This window comes from Filicampus tigris, chromosome 15, assembly GCF_054856515.1.
Source record: "Filicampus tigris isolate MCC_2025a chromosome 15, RoL_Ftig_1.0, whole genome shotgun sequence".
Classification (NCBI taxonomy): Eukaryota; Metazoa; Chordata; class Actinopteri; order Syngnathiformes; family Syngnathidae; genus Filicampus; species Filicampus tigris.
In genome coordinates, this window is record NC_141231.1 from 18,258,344 (window position 1) to 18,279,069 (window position 20,726).

The 20,726-nt window shown below is 45.4% G+C and overlaps 1 long non-coding RNA gene across 1 annotated transcript in view; it reads right to left on the reverse strand.

Annotated features, from left to right (window-relative positions):
• Nucleotides 1-390: 390 nt before the first annotated feature.
• The window catches only part of LOC147135819 (uncharacterized), a 39,569-nt gene continuing 19,233 nt past the window's right edge, over nt 391-20,726 (reverse strand). Inside the window, exon 5 of the long non-coding RNA XR_015089903.1 lies at nt 391-491. This is a non-coding gene — a long non-coding RNA (uncharacterized LOC147135819). The remainder of the gene's footprint in view (nt 492-20,726) is intronic.

The following is a 20,726-nucleotide window of genomic DNA, read 5'->3' on the forward strand; positions in this document are numbered from 1 at the left end:
ACTTTACACTTTTTTTTTTTTTTTTTTTTACACTTTTCCCGAACACTCTCCCTCCCCAAAAAAATCCCACTCAGACACTGTTTGCACAAGGATACAAAGGCGAGTTTGAAATGTGGTTATATCTGGAGGCTTTCATTATTCAGTAGAACTTGAGGGCACCATAAATAAGTTGCCTCGTCCCCCCCCCCCACCCCCCCCACCCTTCTCCATATTTCTCCTGTATTTCCAAACCTTTGGTGTAGTTTTATTGCAAGTAAGTGGAACTTACTTACCGCTAGACCTATTTTAGTAATTTTATACTTTTTCATTCTTTTTTTTTTTTTTTTTTTTTTTGAGTGCAACAAATAATACATTCTGAATAAAACATAGTCTTGGAAAAAAAGAGAAATCTCTGCGTACCTACTTTAATTGGCAGCGTAAAACAATTTCCATGCTTTGGGAGGAGGAGGAGGGCGGCGGTGCTCAGTCATTCTCTCAGATGAGGACTTCCGCTAATGTAAACGCAGAATAGAAGAAACGGCGAAGCAGATGAGATGAGCAAGAGGCAGGAAGAAAGTGAAAAGTGTGCTTAAAAACCTGCTGTGCTACCTCCCGCGGGAGCGGCTTGTAATGAGATTCAGCAGTAATGAGGGACAGAACATGGTGCCAGATGTGATTCTAATTCTAATCAAGTAGGGGAGGGTGGTGGCGAGGGCGTGCGAGCATATTGTTAAATACAATTTAAGGCACTTTTTTTTCCACATTTGGAGGGAAAAGTCTTGGTGGCATGTTCCCCGGCCCTCTGTCGGGCCCATTTCTTAGTGCTGTGGTGTGTCGGCATCTTGGGATCAAAAAGAGGAAGGTGGGCCCTTTTTTTTTTCTTTCTTTTTTTTTTAGGATATAGTTGGTGTCGCTGCAGATGTTAGCCTGACCTAGCAGTAGATATTCAAGATATCTGCAGAATATTGTGTGGCCCCTCTACAAAAAGTGTTTTCAGAAGTCAGCCAGAGTTGACACCTGTAGTGTCGTTGCTGAAGCAAGATAACAGTCTGTTGACGGCACCGTGTGGTGTTTTTAGCTGACGCAAACTCAATATGTGACTGTATTTCCCCTCCTGTACTAGGGTGTTAGGAAGCAAGGGTCCTTGTTTTTATTATTCATTAACGATTAGTTTTGCTGCATGTATAGCAGAGGTGGGAGTAAGTCACATATGCGCAAGTCACAAGTAAGTCTCGGGTCGTAACCATCAGAGTCTCAAGCAAGTCACTGTGGGAAAATAAATAAACAAAAATCGAAAAAGTCAAGTCGCCACTAAATTTCATGATGAAAAAAAAAAAAATTCGCAAATGCTACTACAAAAATGACATTATCTCTAAAAATGTAATGGAAAAACAACTTGAATATCTACACTTAAATTATTTAGAAGAATGCATGTTATTTGTTTAATGTGGTGATAAATACTGAAATATGCTAAATGAGGGTGTAAATGTGTATCATCGTCAGATCAAGTCTTGTCACTTATTTCCCACTGCTGCAACCTGAGGCAGTTTGCTCCAATTTCCCTTGGTGGGGAGCTGTGCGCAGTAACAGTTTATGATATTCGAAGAATAACTGGAGTCTGATTACTTGAGTGGAAAAAGTAACACGTTCGATGAATTACTTTTAGTTAGTTACTTAGAAACCCATTACCGACCTCACTGCTAGCGAGCGCTTGATATTCAGATGCATCAATCAATTTGAATCTAGTGCAACACTTAATTTATTGGGTTAAAATCAAAATTCCCTACACACAGAGTGAAATTCGATATTTTATTTGAATCATTTTGCTGATGATAGCTCACAGCCAACGGAAATTGAATATGACATCATGAAAACGATTTTAAATATAGAAGTAGGAATTGGCCTAAGTATTTTCCTGCGATTTTCGCTTTTTGATATTTGAGCAATAGTGAAATAAACGTGTCCCCAATATTGTAATTTATTGAGATTGAGTTGTAGATGACTTATGTGCAGCTGCTGTGGAAAAACGAAAAAAAAAAAAAAAAAAAAAAATCCCAGTCATTGACAGCTGCCCATTATTTGAACGGGGTGTCGTCCCCCTTCCGGCCCAAGTCAGCTGGTGTAGGGCTCCAGCTGTGACCCTGACCGGACTCAGCGGCAAGACTCGTGGATGTTTATTTCCCAAAAGTCTGAACGAAAACTCTTCAAATATGACCTCGTCTCGTTTGGGGTCGAGGCTTTTTGCGCCGTATGCATGCGTTGGATGTGATGTTGAGGTTCCTGTCACGCGCGTGTGCAGCCAGAGGCAGCCAGAGTGTGGCTCTTTTTGGTTGATCCTCCTCCGACTTCCACAATAAACTGCCAAAGAGCATCTCTACCAGTAATTACCTGCTTCTCCTCCCATCTCCCACACTGTCTCCCCTCCCAAGGCTTCAAACGGGCTTTTTTGTTCTCTTTGCATACAATATTTATAGCCTTTATGTTAGTGTCAGGATGGTGAAGATCACTGACGGAACCTTTTCACACCTTAATTCTATGTGATATTCCTTTTGTTTAGACTTGATTCGGAACATGATCCTCGCCGCTGTATTGTCTCAAGAGTATCGGTTCATTCGTCGCATTCAGTTGATGCTGTAAAGCAAGGCCCGCGTCACCCGATGTGGCAACGATGCGTTTGGGTGTTTTGCCTTCACAGGGCTCGGGTGGGAAAATTGGTAACCGGTTGCCATGAAAGACAGTCTGTTTCGACATTTCTCAGTAAGGATGCAGTTGACGACAAGTACGACAAGTCGAATCCGTAAACATTAGGCTTATTGTTGTTTTGGCTAATTTGCATTTTTGTACCACTGCACTGCATCGTACGCAGAAGGTGGGCATTTTACTAAATTTTGCTGGTCTGTTATTCGTCACCGTCATTTTTCATGACAAACTGAATTGTAATCGTCAGTCAAAAAACTGACGACGGACCGTCACTGACGGGACGCATTTAGTGACGATTACACTGACGGGTGAAAAAACACTTCCGTCATTTTTAAAAGGCGTGCCATCATACGTCCATCGTCAGCAAAACTGGCGTTAAAAGAGTTTTATGAAAACCAGCGCATCCTTTTTTTGTCGTTTCAAAGCTGTCAAAACCATGCATCAATTTTCTATGGCTCATCTGGGGTAAGGTGGCGGGGGCAGCAACCTCTGCGCACAAGCCTGCGATTCCCTCATATGGCATGACTCCTTCTTGTGACTGCCTCCAAGTCAGCTCTTCGATCCTTCAATGTTGTGCTAATTTTTGTTTCTGGCATTTCAAAAATGTGGACGCTATTACTAATTACATAATTTGTCTCAGGTTTGATCAATTATACTGCATTTGCTAACAGAGACTCCCAGGACGCATGAAATTAAGTACACAGAAATGTTGCGGTTTTGGCTGCAACTGGTTAGTACTGTAGCTCCGCATCCGTTTGTGCCCATTTTTGCACACGCAAAATTTGGAAAAATCAGGCCTGGGTCTTCAAAAGGTTATTTAAAAAAACAAAAAAAATGATGCTTTTGGTTGTGAGTGGTTGTGTTCTGTCCTGTCTCTGCTAAGATTGCGCTACAGACGTACACCACAATTTTGTGTTGCGTGATGTCAGACACACACACACACACACACACACACACACACACAATGTGTCGGTGTTAATGAAGTCAATATGCAAGGCTGCCTTCTGCACTCTGGCGCTGAACGGGTGAACATGGTTGTCTAACTGGTTGACTTTCCTGCTCTGCCATCCCCCGGGGAAGGGGAGGGAGGGCGGCCAGTGACCCGAGAAGGGCTGAGGGGGCGCTTGTGTGTCCCATCATTAGAGTCCCCATTTGTCCGTGGCTTGGAGAGCGCTGAAGTGGAACTAATACTGAACAGCAGAAAGGACACGGAAAGGGAGGGCCACTTTTTACTGCTACATTAATTAAGCTCTCGCTCAACATGCTCCCTGTCTCCTCTTGTTCTGCTGTCGTAATGAAGTTGGGGGGCCACGGCTGCCTTTACCTCTGTGATGTTTAACAAACCCTCGCTTTAAGAGGTACTGCATTTACTCAAATGGTGTGTTTTCGAGCGCGACATGCTTTGGCCTGATTTGTTACATTCCACGGTTGACATTGCAGCTCATTTTGTGGTTGCTTAGCACAACCACGCTAACGTCAACGTGGCATTCACGTGGCAAGTGTCGTCATTTCTCGTCTATCAACAGACAAAACGCAGTATTTTACGTCTTAACCGCTTCTGAAACCGCACTTTTGATGCAAGAGGTTCAGAGATGCATACACAACTTAAATTGAACAACGGCTGTATACGCATACTCACTATTTGACATGACTTTTCATTTCAATTCAATTGTGTATATTGTCACTGTCATGTGAAAAACACGCATGTCCAGTGTTGTCATTTTTTTTTTTTTTTTTTAATGCTCACGTCAATGGGATGTCTGTAACGCGGAAACGCCCCATCAAGGTACTCAACATTTTTTTTTAAATGAAAAAAAAAAAAAAGGACATAAGTGTTTTTTCACAGGACAGCGACGATATGTAATAATATGATGAAGTGATTAATTATGCATTGACAGGATATGATTTTCACATTCAACAGCCGTATGAGGGAAACCATATCGACCACCAAGCAAGCAATGAAAATGAGTTTGACACCCGAAATCATGCCACTCTCCCGAAGCGGAACGTGAGAGTACAAATTGTGTGCAAAAATGGGCATAATGGGCCCTCTTTAAATCACTAACAGGAATAAATACTTAATCGTTTATTCTGAAACTCAAACTCAAGGTCTTCGTGCTGCTTTCTCTCCCGTTTCACTAACATTGGTTTGATGTGCCTCAGAGGGATTGATGGACAGTTATGTCTTCATTGCATATGGACGGTAAAAGTTGATTTAAAAAAATGTTAATAAATGTTTTTCAACCTTAAGATGAGAGGCACGCGAGAACAAAAAGCCCGTTTGCGAGTCTAGCCGAATGCGCCTAAGCACATCTTAAGCGCAACACACTTCTCGGCAGGCCTGCAAGACATCACATGACGTGCGACGTGAAAGCGGCGGATGATGGATGTCTGTCTCCATCAGCGCCGCGCCGTCAAGTGACAGCTCGCGGTGACGCTGACAAGCCAGGTTCCAGTCGAGACAGATTGCCTTCAGGTGGCTCACTTTTCAAAATCTCGCCGAGAACGTGCCGCGCTTAACTTTCCTTTTGAAGGCGGAAGGGCTCTCGCTGTCTTTTTTTTTTTTTTTACCTTCTATGCCACATTTTTCAGCAGGAAAAAAAAGTGGAGAGCGGGGGCGGGGGGAAATGGCTCATTTGAGAGTTTGCTTTAATATCTGCCTTTCGGAGATCAGAGTCATATTCTCACACCTCATATTTCAAAACGTCTATCACAGGCCATGTAAAATTCCTTTAAAAGTGCATTATGCAATATAATAGTAGTTTTGAGTGACATTTACCTGCCAAGGAGGGGGGTACCTGCTGCCTTGTGCTAAAAGGATTTCATCACGCAGGAGACCTCAGTTGTCGTCGCTGTTGACTGAAATTAGAAATGAATGTGCGCCTCTCTCGTGCGGATAAATGCATTTTAACAAGTTAAAGCTGCTAAAAAAGCATCTGTATTTTTTCTTTTTTGTTTTGTTTTGTTTTAAGCAGTTGATCTGGATAAGTCTCCCGCCTTCCTCTCTGCGTCTTCTTGGGGAGGAGAAATGATTTCAGAGCCCGGTTATGCAGAATTTGAAATGAGTATTTTTGTGTTCGAGGGGGAAGAAGAAGAAGATGAAGAAAATACCGGTAATAACTATGTGCAAAACCATTAGAATGCATATTTATGTTGCTTGTTATGAAATATTCATGAAGTTGGTATAAAAAAAGAACAGCCAATTGGGGCTGCGGAGGGGAAATGCGTGTTTATTTGCGTGTTTGTGTAAAATGAGGGCGATGGGGCACTCATCACCTCTTGCGCAGGGGTACTGACAAAAATCCTCAGCTTGAATATCTGACATGCCTTGTTTTGTTTCCTTCCATCCCTCGCTGATTTTGCTCTCTTCTCACCTTAAGCCTCCCGCTCCGTTCCTCGCCTTCCCTGCATTTCATTCCCTCACTTCCCAAATTAAGAAATTAATGAGGGATAGGTTCTTTACCAACCGCCCCTGCAATGTTTACCACTGATGAAATTATAATGTAGGCCCTGCTGTATTATTTATAAGCCAATTAGGCGAAGTGTTACTTGATTTGATGGGGAGACGACACACAGTGTACATTTAACTAATGGAGACCAAGAGAGTAAAGGGAAGGAGGGGCGGGAGGACAGCTGAGGCGGCCTATTCCGCACATTGCTCTAGGATTACGTGGCTAATTGCCCTGCTTTATCTGTCTGTCATGGATAGCCATGCATATTTTAGCGTTCCCAAACACTTTGATTGTTTGCACTCGTGTTGGGGCTGTAACAAGTAGAGCAGAGGCCAGAGTGGAGTGTAGTTAAAAACTGGCAGCGGGGGATACAGGGAGAGGGTGCAGGGTGGCGGTGGAGAAGAGGGGGTGGAAAAGGGGGGTACGGGAGGCGGGCCCGAAACGCAGACACAGTGACAGGTGGCGGAAAAGTTTTGACAAAGAGCTAAGGTGTGCCGAGGTGGGAAAATACAGCCGAGAACAAGGGGGTGTCTCGTACTGACGCTGCAATTAGGCAGCTCCAACAACAATTCATGATACACTCTGCAGCCCGGCGCTGTGCAGGATTCTAATTCCGAATTCGCATCTGCACCACACTGTGCCAAAATACAGCGGTAGCATCATAGCTAAGTGCAATCTGTTCCAAAACATTGGTCGACCACCAGTTTTGTTTTTTGTTTTTTTGTGGGGTGGGGGGGGCGGTAAAATAGGGCCAGCCTGGGGCAAAGAGTACACAGTCGGCTACCTCGGTTAAGTCGACCCCAAAAATGGGTAGGCACGAAGAATTATACCTCGAAAACTATAATTCATCATTTTAAAACCATATTGTATTCGTGATCCTCGGAACCAATGGTTGGTCCTTTCTGTGTTTTCGCACAGATGATGATGATGCTAATGCCCAGCGTTAAAAAAAAAAAGACAAAAAAATAAAGTTTTATGACTGCAAGGCAGAGCTGGGGTAACTTGAAGACGGCGGTCGCGGGAACACACATGCATGTCTAAGTCGACCCAGCCCCCACATTATGAGGGGAGGTAGGATGAAAATACTGAAGTTTTTTTCTACATTCTTTAGTGAGAGCCTCGTAACAGTACGTCCCATTGCTACTTTTCGGGGGAACAAAGCACGATCTTTCAATACATCGCTGCGCACGGTTAAACCTGTCTGGCATAAGCTACAGCTTCTAGAGCTAACTTAGCTTAGCATAGCTTGCTCCAGAGCGCATCGACGCGGCCAAGCGGCGATCGAGCGCCGGTGTGATCATTGTGGGAAATGTGCACGGAAAATGAATAAAGAGCAGGCGAGCGCGACAGTGACATCCTCACGTGCTGCGCTCTACTTATTGACGGAGCAAAAAGTTGCATTCCTGTTTAGCGTCGTCAATGATGAGATTGAATTAGCGCAGCTCCGTGTGAGCATTTGTGAACTAATCCTGATGACGACATCCTTGGCAGAGCCACCGTACGTGCTATAGCACCTTCTGTATCGGTCAATTGGCAGTTGGTTCCACGGAGTCGAGAAGCTGAGCGACAAATCTTTGACATTTGCTTCTTACAGCCTGCGCCCACTCACAGGGAGATCCTGATCCTGAGAGAGCAGGCGGATCCTGCCGCAACTCTGACTGATGAGCTCTCTGAAAGATGATCAGACACTCATACTAGGAAGGGGAAACTGGAGCAAACTTAATTATCTGATGAAGGGAAGCTTATCTGAATGGTTTCTTTTTCTCTCGCCCTTTTTTTTTTTATCCCGCTGGATCGTGTGGCACATCTTTACATAACAAAAGAGCGGCCTGGCCGACCCGCTTCATCCAAAGCGCCATCGACGCTGCGTTTGAGGCCGTCTATTCTTTTTGCTGGTTTGGCTCAACTTAAGTTGTCATCTCTGGGGGGGGGGGGATGTGATAAAGAGTTCTTACTACGGCATAGTGGTGCGTGTTTGTCTTCTCCCCTCCATGAGTACGTAATTAATTGCCAGTTAAAAGTATTAGGACACGGCTTTGTGCGGTGATTTATTTAAAGGCATGTGCGAGGAAAGGCTGGCTCAATTTCCTCCTTTTAGGAAATAGGTAATGGTATCCTATGCGGGCCTTCTTCTGCATTCCTATCAACACGCGCTCCCATTAAAAGCGCACACATAAACCTGGAGCTCTGTCACCGACGTCATTGCCATGTTCACTTATTCATCCCCGTTAAAGCCCATGTAAGGGGATAGCTGTTAATTAATATCGCTGTCGGGTAAATGCTTGCTGCCGGACCGTTGCCACCATCCATCAGTAACATAATCTCGGGCTTGTTTCCATGCCAGGCCTCGGGCTCAATTAAGATAATGCCATGCAAACGAGGTCTCTCGCCATTAGCCTCATCAAGAGGGGCTGTTCATGGAGTAATCGGGCCACTCCAAGAACAATTACGGTGGCATCTCCTCCCGGCCGATGAGTAATCGGCGCCGGCGTGACTGAGGAGTGGCCGGGTGGGATGGCCAGACAGTGAGCTGGGCCCGCATGCTGACCCTGAAGGTGGGGCAGCGGCAGCTGGGGGGCTCAGACATGTGACAGCGGCCAAGTCGCACCCCCACCCCCGTCTCCTGTCTGGTGGAGACGGCAATAAACGTGAGGCACCTTTCGCAACGTTTTCCTTGGTTTATTATCATCCTTCCATCGGTGCGCTTGCACTGGATGAGAGGCAAAGCAGAGCCTGGTCTGGTCGGGAGTAAATCTCGGGGTCCATATAGACAAAGTGACGCCATTACGTACAGAATATGAATCGGGAGGTTTGCGTTTGTTGTAAGGCCAAATTTTCTTGGGCCTCTTGCCTTCACCGTGCAGGAAATAAGAATGCTGCTAATATTAGAATCACACACCAACTCACGACCTCATGTCTTCCCATCAACCTCATCCAAATCATCCAAGTCTGCTCTCTTTGATATGATATTTTAACCCTAAAACGGATTCGAGTATTTGTATTTGCTTTGTTGATAATTGGAAATATTGTCAAAACAAGCATTTTGGATCAGATTGCATTAGATGGTTCCACGTACAGCGTTTGATCGGAGCCCTATGATCAAATATTGACTTTGACTGCATATTTTTCAAAGTACTACAACTAAAGGATCAGCTCATTTAGGGGGGAAAAAACAGCTTGGAGAATATGTTAATTACTAGACAAAAGTTACAGTGATAGATTTTTGGGCAAGTAGGCAAATTTTCAACTTGTACATTGTTTGGAATTTGGCTATGAGGATAGTTTGTTTTTAGTAATACTTTCTAGTTTTAAAGCACACTTGTGTGAAATGCACAAAATTCTTTTTGATATTTTCAGATTTTTTTTTTTTCCTGGAAAACCAGAGACTTGCAGTTTGATGATGGTAATTTCTGGTTGGAAAGGTCCAACAACTTCCCTGTTGTGTGAAGCTCTCAGAATTAATTGGCAAATCAATGCGAACTGGACAAAAACAACAACGGTTAAAAACACTTCAAAAGTGAGGAAATCACAGCCAAACGGAGGTGCCGCAGCTGACAAAGTGCATCGAAATCAGCGTAGAAATATACACCTTTTCACAAATTGCACTGGAGTGAAAATGAAGAAAACAAATGACACAGTCGCTCAATTCAACTACGACCGCGTTAGAAGAAACGGCGGCCTTGCCATCTGGATTTCCAGGAGACTTTATCGACGCTGAGTCACAATCCCACACATTTTCTGTCACTTTTCATTTGCAGCCGCCCCCCCACAACTCAGGAGGGGAACAAAAGCCCCAGCTCCACAATGCACTGAACCTTGCTGTCTGTTGTGTGCCCACACCTCCAGCTACATGACTCACACCTTCACACGCATCCACCATAGGCGGGCTCGCCTGAGCTCTAATGATCCCTCCGACACACATTGGGGCGCATCATTCCGCAGCGCACCACAACTTTGCAGCAGCTCAGGGCCCTTAAACCTCATTGCCAAGATGTTTTCGTGAGTGTGTGCGTGTGTGTGTGTGCGCGTCCGTGGCCATGGAGCTGAAGAGTGGGCAGCTCCTTGGGAATTTTTAAGAGTCAAGCCCCTCTAAATCTTCTTGTTTCAACTTCAGAAAAATCAATAGGATAAATATCCTGTTTGCCTCTCTTGTACTTAGCGGCACCCCCAAGCTCGCTCTGGTAACCAGAGCAGAGAATCTCGCTCTAACCTCAGGCTATGTTTAAAATAACGCCCCCCCCCACCCACCGACCCCCGCCCGCCCCTATCAACCCCTCACCTTTTTAAAGCTCTGAACGACCAAGGATCTCAGGTGCATGTTTTTTTTTTTCTTCCCATTCCCAAGTATAAAAAAAAAAAAAACGGCTCGTGTAAACATTTGCCACGTGATCGGTCCGGGAGCGCCACTGGCTAAGTCTTGCGATCGACCTGCTCCTTGTGTGATTAGGCTGCTGTAGCCGAGCACAACCCAGACACAGATCGAAGATTGTACAATCTCAATATGGATGTGAGCAGTGCTGGACACATCCTGCTGCTTTCATTGATTTTTTTTTTTTTTTTTTCCTTGCCCTCAATTATATAATAGAATCACTGTTCTGGATTTGAACTCACATCACAGTTTTGTGAGCATAAATCAAGAAAGCATTTTGACTCAAATGAAATCGGGGCTTCATCGACTGCTTTGGCAGCCCCTCTGGAGAGACGCGCGCTACGCCGACATGCGCAAAGCGTGCGTCTTGTTTTATCTTTTATTGTTCCAGGTGACTGACCCGTAAAGACAAAGCGGCACTGAAACAAACAAAAAAAATGCATTTCTGCAAGTGTACACCTCAAGCTGGCACAAATATGTTGAAAGAATAGCCCTGCTATGACATTGCTCTTGGCGTCAAAATTTAGGAGGTAAGGGTAGGAGTTTGAAGAAAAAAACTGCAAAACAATTTAGCATTCACCAAACATTTTGTCCATCGTTGGAACAGGGAGAACAAATGTTCCAAATTAGTTGTAGAGAGAAGTTTTAGGGCCCTATTTCCGTGCCCAAAAAAAGCCCTATAAATTTTTCAATCGTGTACATTTTGGAATAGCGGTTCGTTCTCTGACATATTGTGCCACCGATAGTCCATTTAATGTGGACAACCTTATCTCTGACAGCTTGACTGACTGCATGCCATTGTAACCTGAAGTATTTCATGCCCTGCTGACCTGGTAAATTGACCCCTGGCACTCTGCTCAAACTAACATCAAGCTCATTTTCAATCATCCCACGATTGCCGCAAACGAGAGCGGCGTCATTATCGGGGCGCCATTATCGGGGCGCCATCAGACACCTGGAGGATGAGCACGGTGCCGTGGCGCTGGCTGCCCACGTCTGACGAAGGGACGTCGGCTTTGACACGGGAGGGAGGGAGGGAGGGAGGTTTGGGAGGGAGGGTAACCCGAGCCGCGATGCTAATCTGACTACACTCTGACATTTTGGGGGATAATTGTAGCGTGGGCTGAGCTCAGGTGAGATGCGGGCGATCCTCGGCAGATAAGCCCTGTCGTTCACATCGGTTTGCTCGTCTTCCTCTCACATGTCCTGCCCCCGCTGCTTAGTATCAATCGCTTTTTCCTCTCCTATATCCTTCCCTTTACTACATATGAATATTCCCCGGAACGCCTGCCATACCCGCCGTGCGGAAGGGTCGTGGGCGCAACTTTAGCTGGAGTAATGAGGCCTAATCCCCTGCTGACTGGGGCTTGTTTAAACAGCTCCTGACTGAGCCGCTCGGTAATGGAGTAATTAACCCCAGCGCCCCCTCCTGCCCGGCAGCTCTGGTCTTCACCATCAAGGCCGTCCATATTCCACTCCTTCATTGCTGCACAGTTTTCTTGCCGCCGTGTGTACGATTAGAAATCTGTGGCTAAAGATGACCCCCAATGCATCTCTTCTGTGCGTTCTCGTGCATTCCAACATGGGAGAAACTTTTCAATGCTTTGTACCCCGAGTGAGCTGAACGTGACAACGGGTTTACGCGTTTGTTTGGCTTTTTCGCGCTTTCGTTTTTTGCTTCGTACATGAAAAAAAATGTATAACATTTATTAAAAAAAGTTGTAGACCGTACACCCAGGGTTAATATTCTCAATAGGAATTCAAGCCACCAATCCACTTTAGAAGTCGGCAACTTGGGAAAAAAAAGGCGTCTAGCTTGATTTCATTAGGGCGCATGCATGCATCGAACTTTAGAAGCGGCGGTATGTAAACTGTACCCTGTATTATCAAAAATGTTTTCAAAGAGTATCTTTGTTGAATTTATACTACACAACAGTACTTACCGTGGTGTTTATTTTTTTTTAAATCAAGTAAAACTATTTGAAAACTAAAACTAATAGCAACACTAAACTAAAACGTTTTTTTGAAACAACTAAAACTAGCAAAGCCGCCTTGAAAACTAATTAACAGCAAGTAAAAAATAAATAAATAAATAAAGTCAAAATTCCAAAACTATAACAACCAGGGCGTGTTTTGAGGCTTTCCAGCCGATCCATTTTAGAGCAATTGCAACGTTGTGGTCTAGTTCTGCCCAACTTTTATCTCCTCGGATCCAGGAACCGCACCTGCAACTTTTGGATGCCCATGCACCTTCTGTACGTTATTAAGGCAGCTATGATTTGTTTTTCCAGGCGTAAGAAATACTTAAGGGTGTCCAATGTTTACGTCTTGTGCTGAAACACATTCGGCAGCATGGAACATAATGGCGACGGTTCAAGGGTCATGAAAAGCACTGCCAATAACTTGAGGCAGACTGCGCATCGGGGTGCGAAACATCTCTCTGGCGCCGGTGATCTGATTTCCAGACAATCATACACGGCAGATTCTTTGTATTTGCTTTTGGTGGGCTCACGAAAACAATCAGCGCAATCAAACAGCGCGCGCTACACAGACATCCCATCAAGCCGCTCTGGCAAAAGCCTTGTGTGTTCACGTCCCGACTCTTGCCGTCTCCAGCTAGCTTAATGCAGGGAGGTGCCGGGGTGTTTGAAGTCAGCAGCCGGCGCACATTATACCAGATGAAATGCTATCACGCGTGGTCGATGAATGGTTTGTGTCATTAAGAGAATAAGGCAAACAGGGAGCCGAGCGCGCTCAGAACCTTCCTGCTTGCGCGCCTTTCTGAGGGAAGGCAAGATTAAGGGGATGTTCAGAGGCTCGCGTCTGTCAAGACTTCAAAGATGCCATCGACACTCCTTGTTTCTGCCGGTGCAGCAACCAAATCGCACACACTCTGCTGCCTCTGTGGCTGTCAAAGCTCCTCTGACATCCCCTTCATCAGGTATACGGGCTTTAATCCAGACACGGATAAATAAATCAACACAGAGGGGTCCCGCTCTTTCCAGCACCTCCTGGCGGCGGCGTGTCGGCACAGCCGAGAGATGGCGAAAAGATCTCGAGAAGTCGTTAGTCGTCTGCTCGGGACGACAATCGCACGTCACCGAAAGGATCATTAATACAAAATACGGATGAGAAAAGACGGGATTTAGCCAGTTTGAGCTGCCGAAAACTCCTCCGGCATGTTTGAGTTGGATCTCTTTGTCGATCGGAGTTTTGGGGAGCAGAGCTCAATCGCGTGGAATAGAGGGGGGGGGGGGGCTGCATTCGAGCCGACACATTGGCAAGGTTTACGCGGACAAAAGTCCTTTCATCTGATCGGAGTTCGGATTAAAATTAGGATCGGTTGCTCGAATTTTATGGGCACTAAAAATATGGATCCGTTTAGGACTCGCGTGTTCACACTTTGGATCGGAACAAATTATTTGGACATGCGCAGATTGAGCAAATATAGCGGAAGAAGCCGTAAAGACTTCTGTGTCGACAAAACACCCATTTCTACTTTAAACGTTAGCATTATTTGGCATATTTTTCCCGTTTGCGTCGACTTAACGCTTCCTAATGACCAGTTTAGCCTTGCGCCCGCCGCGTCTTTTCGCCCACTCTGCTTCTACTAGCTTCCGAGGATAACAGAAACGCGCGGCAAAGACGGTTTGTTCCGAAACGTTGGAAAAAAAAAAAAGTGTTTTCATGCGCGCCGACCGGATTATCAATCGACAAAAAAAAACAAAACACCCCTCTCGTTCGGAATAAAATCTTGACGGGAACGGGCTTGATCGGATCGGAATATTCCGAATGTGGAAAAGCATTTTTTTCCCCCCGATCGGGTTTTTAATCCGAATAAATGTGTCCGTGTAAACCAGACAAGCCTATAGAGTATATGGATGGACACATAGTATGTCTGGAATCCCATGTGTGATAAAACACACAGCAGATGGGAGGACCATGGGAAGCAATCTGAGGCATCAACAGTGGAATAAATAGAGCAAAGCAAAAGAAGCAGCACTGTGTACCCAATACGACTGCTTTAACTCACAGGGAAAGGAGCGGGGAAGAAAAACACAAGCTGCAGAAGCAGAGCGTTGTACCTGTCGAGGTGCGTTTCTGTTGGCTCTTTTCATTTTATTTTAACAGCAAAAGCGAGGCAGACAGAGATCACCACAACAGAAATATGTTGTCTGAACTGAGAGGAGAGATCTGTTGATCCATTGTTCTGTTTGTTTGTTTTGAAGACCGGTCTGGCAGCACGTAGCGCATCCCTTTCAGAATACAAAAGATGCCTTAGAGGCAACATAAGTGAAGTTTTATGCTGATGACTGACTGCGTGACAAACATGGGGTGAAAAACTGCAACTCCTTTCAGCGGGGTACCAGGTTTTATTTGTAAAAGTTAAAGACAAAAAGGAGGTTTAAAAAGTGACAGAACACACAGGCGCGCGCGCGCGGGCGGGCGGGCGGGCACACGCGCACGGGCACACGCGCACGCACATCTAATTTATATCCTATAAGAAGAATGTGAGGCGCCCATGGGGTGCGTGTTAGTTGTGAAAAATTAAAGGAGACGGATTCAAACTGTCCAATTTCCACATCAAACAAACGCCGGGCTCCGTGCTCCTGGAGAGGCTGCCTCATTTCTAACACATAGCTTCAGAAAGAGGTAGCCCCCCCCCCCCTGCACCCCCCCCTTCCATAACCACCACCTCTTCTGCCTCCTCATCCTCCCCCTGCTGCTTCATCCTTCCACGAGTCCGCCGCTGCCGCCACTTTTTCCCCCTCTTTCTTCTTCTTCCTTTTTTTCTTTTTTTTTTTTTAAACTGGTACTCTCCATTTCCTCAATAACCCCGCTCTCTAATTCCCCTAAGCACTGTACTGGTTACACTAGCCACTGTCTCTCCCCTGCCTAATTATACCCTTGTGAGTCTATTAATCAACTTGTGAATTATTTAAGAGGGAGAGCTCCTCTGCCTGTAACTGGTTTTGACACTGCGGAGGGGAGACAGAAGAGAAAGGCAGCGGGTGGGGTGGGTGGTGGTGGTGGAGGGGGGGGGGGGCGAAGGCTCAAGCAAAGGGGAGATGAAGGATGGAAAGGAACGAGGGCAACGGGAAGGTAGGCGAGAAGAAGCAAGAAAAGCCAAAACAAATAAGAAGGAAGGCGAGGAGGAATCAGGGCCTTCCTGCATACGTCCCCCGAGGACCGGGCTGCCTGGTGCCTCACCCAGACGAGACAAAACCCCCCCATCAGCATTCACCCTGTTTGTTTTGTTGCTGTTGTTGTTGTTCACCCCCCCCCCCCCCACCCCCAACCAAGCCCCCCCACCCCACCCCTGTCCCACCCTCGATTTCAATGCATAAGTTTTCATGATAAACAGGCGTTCATGAATATATGGAGTGCAATAGTGAGGAAAGGAGCAAGGGGAAGACGCAGGCTGAGGTGAGGGAAGAGAAACAGTAAGACTGGAGGGAGGTCGTGTGTGTTGTACGCACGCACGCACGCACGCACACACACGAGTGCGTCAGGCTTCTACTGTTTGACAGGAGGCAGCATTTCCCCTGAGCAGTAAGTCTACATGGCCGTGATGATGATGATGATGATGATGATGTTAGTGAGCATGCTTCAGCCCTTTCTTCCTCTTGTCCCTCCCGCACGGCCTGCCTAACGACTCCCATTGACACATTGACGCCATCATAAGTGGCAGTGGCATGCACAAAGAAAAAAAAAACAACGACAAAGTGAGCTCATTAGCATTTTCCAAATGTTTTCGGCGCTCCGTCAGACCACAGCTGAAATGTGCACTGACCAAAGATGTGATGGACTTGGTTCAAATAAACGTTTTGGACACAGGATAAACAGTCGTTAAAGTGGAAGTCAACCCCCCCAAAAATTATTTGCAAAAATATGTTCTATACACCGTCACTAGTCTAAACACGGTATTCGGATTAGTATTCCGTTTGTGAAATATGAGTTAAACAGCAAAATCCACCCGTTTTTAGTTATATCTCAGGGGCGGCCATTTTATCAGTTTTGTTGACTGAAAATGACAGGGAATGAGCAATCACAGCTTAACGTTTTTCTGAAGGTGAGCCACGATTGGTCGTTACCTGAGCAACTGTGATGTCATTTTCAGTTGACAGCAAGTGGCAAAATGGCCGCCCCCGACATGGAAAAAAAAGGGCGGGATTTTACTGCTCAACTCATATTCCACAAACGCAATATTCATCAGAATGCCATTTTTCCAATAGTGGGCCTGCATAGAACATATTCTTGTCAAGAAAATGTTGGGGTTGATTTTCCCAAGTGATCATTTAAATCTATGAAAATAGATTGGCCACAAATTCTGTTTTTCTCTCTCAAAACCTGAACCACATACTCAAAGTAGAAGTCAACCCAAACATAATTTTTTCAAGAATATGTTCCCAGCAGGCCCACTAGTTGAAACACAGCATTCTGATTCATTTTGCATTTGTGGAATATAAGTTAAGAAGCAAAATGCACTCCTTTTTAGCCATCTCTGGGGGCGGCCATTTTGTCTTCTGTCGACTGAAAATGACATCACAACTGCTCACAACGACCGATCACAGCTGACCTGTTTTCTGAATCTGAGCCGTGATTGGTCGTTGTGAGCACTTGTGATGCCATTTTCAGTCGACAGAAGACAAAATGGCCGACCCCTGAACAAATTCTTGAAAAAAAATATATTTGCGTTGACTTCCTCCTTTAAGTTTAAAGTAGAGAACGGAAAGATTGATCTCCCCTCAACATTACTGGGTTTTATATTAAAGTTACGTTTCATTTTCACAAGTGCAACTTGTTTGTTGAATATACAGTACCTTTTAAATGATTACATTACAAAAATGCGAATGTAAAAATGAAATGAATTAAAAGTTGCTGTCCAAGCGAATGCCCAGGGCTTGGCCGTGATCGGCACGTTCCTCCGTGCTGCGTTGTCTCGGGGCTCCTGCATGCATTTGCTTGAGCTAACTGCGCGTGACTGAGGAGCCCAGCCTGACATAAAGGACGCCTTTCCCAAACCCTTCGATGTATTCTCTTCGATTTCATTTTGGGGGGCGCGTGGACTGCGGATTCTATGGCAATCGACTACGGTTCTGTGGGTAATACCTTCGGGTCGAACACATTTGGGAATGTAGCAAAAAGTTAAAAACGGTATTGCGCTCTAATGGACAATTTTTCTACGCTGAACGCCATACGAATGCACAAAAGGTCAGGAGTGACGCATTCCACAAAGATGGCGGCGTGCGGTTGTTATGTTGAGTGGCCCTTGACTGCATTTGCCGTGTTTGGGCCCAAAATGTTACATTCCGCCATGATTTCAAAGCGCTTAGAATGTTCAAGAACGGTATTTTCGATTCACTTTGTCTCGCAAACAAAAAGGCTTTTCAAGTAAATTCCCAAATTTGTCAAGAAAGGCATGAACTATGCAGAAGAGAGAAGATTTGCAGCGAAAAGGAATATTAATCAGGCAGGAGCAGAAGAGACTCTTGTGGGAAAGATGAGTCACTTTTGTTAGCCATTATACAACCATTTCTGACTTCACACAAACACTTAGACTACTGTTATTATGTTCCAATTAAACTCAATAGAAAAGTCGGGCTTTTCAAACTCTTCTGAGAAATTTGCATACTGACTTTCAGTGGGGTGGGGGCGGCGGTGGGGCGGGTGGGGGGGGGGAACAAAGGGAAAAATTAAAATATATTATCATCTTTTAAAAATCCTTTTAAAAATAAACAAGACAAACACAAACAAAACATAACAAAAAAGCCCCACTCTGTGTCTTCCACTTGCTTCCTCACTCACTCGCCTCGGCTGGGCGACTCTCTGAGGAGGCGAAAGCTGAGAGAACGTATTTGCATTTAAACTGCGAGAGGCAGGGATTGTCATCGGCGGCGCATTAGATGCAAGGAGTGCGAAGGGAGAGGATTTTCATGTGCAAATTTTTAGCCTCGCCAACTCGGAGCATTATTATTTCATCAGTGCCTAAGAAGCAAAGCCCTTGGTTTCCCCGAACCCCGCCACCGTCCCCACGGACACTTCAAGATCCAGACCAAATCCCCCCGTTACGCCTCGTCCCCACAAGGCCGCACTACAGAGTCGATGTTTACACCGGGGGCCTTCCGTGCAGGAGGAGGAGTCAATCCGCCCGCCAGGAGGACGAGAGCTCAGACAAGAGCAAAAAGCACGGAAAAAGGGGACACGTAGAGTTGTGACCAGAAATATTTGCCGTTTCTTGCATTAATTGCTTTTAAAACCGCCAGGATGGAAGCTTGCCGGCTTTCAACTTTAAAAGGGAGATTATAGCCAATTAGCGGTCCTTCTGAAAACCCTTTAGCGCCTGGGGAATTGCGGCTGATCCCAAATGTGGGACAGCTGTGAGCAACAAAAGAACAGCGGCGGGCCTTGCTTTTGAAAACACACACGGCAAGCAGAACACTTTCAAAACACACTCATATTCCATGCAGCTCTGCATAATCGCTCATGCAAACAAGGGTGGGGGGGGGGGTGTTGGGGGCTGGGGGGTGTGTGGGGGGGGAGAACCCCTCACTGATAGCAATCGTAGCAAAGAATCTCTAATGCGGCATAAAAAATGAATGCGTGTAACTACAAGATGCAAACAGACAAACGTGCACGGTATTGCAAACGTTCCCAAAGTGACAAAAGGAGAACAGACGGAGAGGTAAATATGTTTTAAAAAGGTGACAGGGAATACTTTGGTGGGACGGGGAGCGCATTCCATCCTTTTAAATCAATTTGTCAGCTTCGTCTGCATTACGGGACGCGCCGAGTGTTTCCCCTGTAAACTGCCATCTTGAATTTCTTTGTCTGACGCGCTGCGACGTCGCGCAGGAGACGGAGCGAGAGGTGAGCGAAAGGTTCAAAGCCCAGATGGGAGCAGCGCGTGTGAACCCCCGCAACCTTGCGGATTACCTCAGTCGCTCTCATGTCAAACAGAAGGCAGCGAGAGGAGGAACACGAGTCGAAAGATCTCCGCGGGCTGCGTAATCTACGCCGATTTAGAGCGGGACCCCCGCATTACCAGTCTCTCTCGATGATTTCCTTCTTCCTCTTTATCTTTTCCTCTTCCCGCGTTTCATACCACTCCGTTTCCATCCGTGTACCTTTCTGTCATGTTCGCCGTGCACCTGCGCAACACCCCGCCGCCCTGCCATCTTCCTCCCTCCTGTTCCTTTATCCCGTCGCGCACATTAGCAAAAAAAAAAAAAAAAAAAAGAAGCTTTCTGACAACTATTTCAACTTGCGGGAAAGGAGATTCAGATCCTCTATTTGCGCTGAACAACTTCTCCTACAAAGGAAACGTCGGAACGCGTCAAGATAAATGGCTGAAAACGATGTTTTAGTTCAACAGTTTAACAGCTGTTAAAAGATGAGACTTTGACTAAAGCGCTGGAAAACTGGTTTTGCTGAGGGAGAAAAAAGGGCCTCATGTCAAACTGTGCGGAATAGAGGTTTTATCTCAGCTGCTTCTGTTCGGTATTTGCTTAAAATGTACGATGAATGAATAAGTGGCTCAGCAGGCTAAAAATGGACTTCTTGAGCAGTCAAACCAGCCTGTTTTCGCACACGAAGGCTTAAAAACGTTGGAACAATTTGGGATTTCTTTGTTTCATTCATGCTAATGAAAAAATTGAAAAAAAAAGAATGGCACTATTAACAATTAAAAAGGCCTAAACCTGAACCCTAACTGCAAAATATCCTGCTTTATTGGCAGCCTTTTGTAATTCTTAGATCAGTGTCAAAGCAAGCAACATGTCTAAAATGTGATGTTTTGCATACAAATCCTGATCTACGACCGATCGTCGGCAAGAGTATCTTCTTCCTAGCACAGGAAATAAAGCCGGTGAGCATATCATATAGCCCTAAATCGCCATCATATTGATCAAAGTTGAGGGTACCCGGTACCAAGCCCTGGGGATATTTTAAAACTTTATTCACTAGATCAGGGGAAGCTGGCCTCCACACGTTACATTGCCAAATTTTACAGGATTATTTAAGGATTCAAATGACAAAGGCTACCCTGCTGTATATGGATAAAAAAAAAAAAACTCTGAAAAGATGCTGATCCTTGTGCCTAAGGCTCTTTTTGTGGATTGTTTGTTTACAGTATGACCCTCTCAGGAGAGTAACTCGCTGTTTTCATTGAGGCTTAACATCACCCTTTTACAACATGATGGGTTTTGCCTTTTAATACCTCCTGA